Source organism: Gobio gobio (assembly GCF_949357685.1).
Source record: "Gobio gobio genome assembly, chromosome: 4".
NCBI classification, from domain to species: Eukaryota; Metazoa; Chordata; class Actinopteri; order Cypriniformes; family Gobionidae; genus Gobio; species Gobio gobio.
Genome location: NC_137100.1, coordinates 3,398,448 through 3,402,886, shown reverse-complemented (window position 1 = coordinate 3,402,886; position 4,439 = coordinate 3,398,448). Strand labels below are relative to the sequence as shown.

Here is a 4,439-nt window from a genome sequence, read left to right as displayed (position 1 = left end):
AGAATACCTTAGCAGCCACCTAACAACGCCATAGCAACCAACCAGGCTACCCTAGCAACCACCCAAAACACCTTAGCCACTGCCTAGAAACCCCCCATAGCAACCAAGTGCCGAGTTTTGCCACTGCAAGCACCACTCACATTTTCTTCAGGAAATGTACATTCGGGTTTACAGTTCACCCAGAATACCTTAGCAACCACCTAACAACGACCTAGCAACCACCCAAAACACCTTAGCAACTGCCTAGAAACACCCTAGCAACCGAGTGCCGAGTTTTGCCACTGCAAGCACCACTCACATTTTCTCCAGGAAATGTACATTCGGGTTTACGGTTCACCCAGAATACATTAGCAACCACCTAACAACGCCCTAGGAACCAACCAGGCTACCCTAGCAACCACCCAAAACACCTTAGCAACTGCCTAGAAACACCCTAGCAACTGAGTGCCGAGTTTTGCCACTGCAAGCACCACTCACATTTTCTGCAGGAAATGTACATTCAGGTTTACGGTTCACCCAGAATATCTTAGCAACCACCTAACAACGCCCTAGCAACCAACCAGGCTACCCTAGCAACCATCCAAAACACCTTAGCAACTGCCTAGAAACACCCTAGCAACCGAGTGCCGAGTTTTGCGACTGCAAGCACCACTCACATTTTTTTCAGGAAATGTACATTCGGGTTTACGGTTCACCCAGAATACCTTAGCAACCACCTAACAACGCCATAGCAACCAACCAGGCTACCCTAGCAACCACCCAAAACACCTTAGCAACTGCCTAGAAACACCCTAGCAACCGAGTGCCGAGTTTTGCCACTGCAAGCACCACTCACATTTTCTTCAGGAAATGTACATTCGGGTTTACGGTTCACCCAGAATACCTTAGCAACCACCTAACAACGACCTAGCAACCACCCAAAACACCTTAGCAACTGCCTAGAAACACCCTAGCAACCGAGTGCTGAGTTTTGCCACTGCAAGCACCACTCACATTTTCTCCAGGAAATGTACATTCGGGTTTACGGTTCACCCAGAATACATTAGCAACCACCTAACAACGCCCTAGGAACCAACCAGGCTACCCTAGCAACCACCCAAAACACCTTAGCAACTGCCTAGAAACACCCTAGCAACTGAGTGCCGAGTTTTGCCACTGCAAGCACCACTCACATTTTCTGCAGGAAATGTACATTCAGGTTTACGGTTCACCCAGAATACCTTAGCAACCACCTAACAACGCCATAGCAACCAACCAGGCTACCCTAGCAACCACCCAAAACACCTTAGCAACTGCCTAGAAACACCCTAGCAACCGAGTGCCGAGTTTTGCCACTGCAAGCACCACTCACATTTTCTTCAGGAAATGTACATTCGGGTTTACGGTGTGTTTTGAACGTGCTTTTGTTCAAATAATTCTATTTAAAGCTTTCATTTCTCAGAACATTCAACTTGCAAATTGTTTAAATATAAGAATATTTTTTAGTAGGAGTCAGTTTATTATGTAAACTGGAATACTCTAACAAAAGTATTTTAGAAGAAGGCAAATATAAAGTGTTTGTCCTAACTTTACAAACTGAGTCAAACAATTTTACGCTGACACATGTGGCATTGCAGCTTTGGAAACAACTTTGTGACAACTAATATTAAACATTGATAATGTTCCTCTATGCGTTATTGTTATAGCGGTGGTGTGGACCTATAGAATTATGATTATTAACCCTTTATAGCTTTAGTTATCGTCTCTGGTGTGAACAGGCCTCATTTTCTCTCATTACTTTCCAGGATAAACTATTAAAGTAAGAGATCTCAGGCTGATTTTCATTTCCAGCAGCCACAAGGAAACAAATATAATCTGCTCTTTTCTGTTACTAAGGTGTTTTGGGTGGTTGCTAGGGTAGCCTGTTTGTTTGCTAGGGCGTTGTTAGGCGGTTGCTAAGGTATTCTGGGTGAACCGTAAACCCGAATGTAAACCTGACACAAAACCAGGCAGATAATCCTGATGAAAGAGACTATCGACATACAGTCTGGATAACTGCAGCTTATTCTAGCCGAAATCTCTTAGACAGAAAGAGACGTGTAAAGCGTCCAATCATTTTGCATGCACTATTTAGGGTGGATATCTGAAATACACTATATTGCCCAAAGTGTTGTGACGCCTGCCTTTACACACACATGAACTTTAATGCCATCCCATTCTTCACCCAATAATATGGAGTTGTAACAGCTTCAGCTCTTCTGGGAAGGGTTTCCTCAAGGTCTAGGAGTGTGTTTATAGGAAATCTTCTAGAAGCGCATTTGTGAGGTCAGGCACTGATGTTGGACGAGAAGGCCTGGCTCTCAGTCTCCGCTCTAATTCATCCCAAAGCTGTTCTATCGGGTTGAGGTCAGGACTCAAGTTCCTCCACACCAAACTCGCTCATCCATGTCTTTATGGAGCGACGCTTGTGCACTGGTCAGTCATGCTGGGACAGGAAGGGGCCGTCCCCAAACTGTTCCCGCAAAGTTGGGAGCATGAAATTGTCCAAAATGTCTTGGTGAAGCATTAAGAGTTCCTTTCACTGGAACTAAGGGGCCAAACCCCTGAAAAACAACCCGATCCCATAATCCCCCCCCCTCCACCAAACTTTACACTTGGCACAGTGCAGTCAGGCAAGTCCCGTTCTCCTGGCAACCGCCAAACCCAGACTCGTTCATGGGATTGCCAGAGAGAAGCGTGATTGGTCACTCCAGAGAACACGTCTCCACTGCTCTAGAGTCCAGTGGCGGCGCGCTTTACCCCACTGCATCCCACGCTTTGCTTTGCTCTTGGTGATGTAAGGCTTGGATGAGCTGCTCGGCCATGGAAACCCATTCCATGAAGCTCTACACACTGTTCTTGAGCTCATCTGAAGGCCACAGAAGTTTGGAGGTCTCTAGCGACTTCTGTGACCCTCAGCATGCGCTGACCCCGCTCTGTGACCCTCAGCATGCGCTGACCCCGCTCTGAGATCTCACTTCGTGGCTGAGTTGCTGTTGTTCCCAATCGCTTCCACTTTGTTATAACACCACTAACAGTTGAGCGTGGAATATTTAGTGGTGAGAAAATTTTTCAGAGCTCCAAATGTGTGTAGAAGCGTCTGCAGGCCTAGAGCTTGATTTATACACCTGTGGCCATGAAGGGATTGAACACCTGAACTCAGTGATTTGGAGGGGCGTCTCAATACTTCTGTCAATATAGTGTATGTGGTACTAATACACAATGATTTTTTTTTTCAAAGTTAAAAATAAAACAACTTTGAAAGTCTTTCTACTTCAAAATTGTGAAATTTACTAGCACTTTCCGAGTGAAAATAGTAGCAACTATTAAGTCGTCAAAACCCGTAGGACAGTGAGCAGACTGAAAACACAAAGGGTCAAAGGCTGGCTCGGGTGAAGCGCTTCACATGTGCGGTAATGATTATGGAAGCCGTCCAGACTTCAGCTGATCAAAGCCATTGAACTGATATTGGGGCTGCGGCCGAACACTATTGATCCAGAATCCAGCTTTAGTCCAATGGCCTGTTAATAACGATTTTCAAAACATTACTTGTGGTTTTATGTGCAAAATGTAGGTAGGTAATCACACACACACACACACACACACACACACACACTCATGTTACTGTACAGTGTTTTGGATGATCCAAACCGCACCTTTTGTGAGCGCAACCTGAAACCAGAGATGCTGAGATTGCTGTAAAGGGCTGGCTTTTTTACTGTCTTCTTTCCTCCTCCCTTTTTTTTTCTCTTCATCCACATAAGCCAGGCAGGGTCGAGGTGTCAGGGCATTAACATACAATGCTGTCGTATTGTTTTGTTTTTTACATAATATGTAATCGAGCAGTCGGGTACTTATAGACTCACAAGGTTAGTGAGATGAAAGACCTCGTTGCTCTTCAGCCGGATGCACTTTTTTCTCTTCCCAGCAAACTCAGAGAGCTGAAGAAGTGAGACATAAGACGTCTGAATTCACATTGGACTGTTCCTTTTGGAGAGAGAGAGAGAGAGAAAAAAAAAAAGCTTTTGCTTGTGAGGAAAATCGCTTTCCGTTAAAGGTATGTTTGTGTATCGTTCTCATTATGCGGCGTCATTTAAACTCATTTTACAGGAAATACGTTGCATTGGGAGAATTATTATTATTTTTTTTTTTAAAGATGCTTTACGCCAAATTAAAATACAATTATATTTAAAAAATAGCATATATTTTTGCTCATTTTCTCCAATAATTCTGAAAATACTTTCCAATTGCTATGTATTATTATTTCTCAAAAGTAGGTTCTTTTAATTGTTGATTATTTAGACATTAAGGTTCACCTGTTGCATTTTTCCCCCCATATTTAGAAATGTAACTGAATCAGAATTTTTAATAAATCCAGTTTGAAGTCTCTCCTGGTTTTAAGGGTGTATTTTCGCCTGGGA

General features: G+C 43.8%; 1 protein-coding gene across 1 annotated transcript in view; it reads left to right on the top strand.

Annotated features, from left to right (window-relative positions):
- The first annotated feature begins 3,630 nt into the window (after positions 1 to 3,630).
- The window catches only part of LOC307124779 (scavenger receptor cysteine-rich domain-containing group B protein), a 44,133-nt gene continuing 43,324 nt past the window's right edge, over positions 3,631 to 4,439 (top strand). Inside the window, exon 1 of the mRNA XM_079814226.1 lies at positions 3,631 to 4,075. The gene's annotated coding sequence lies outside the window, so the exon portion shown is untranslated. The remainder of the gene's footprint in view (positions 4,076 to 4,439) is intronic.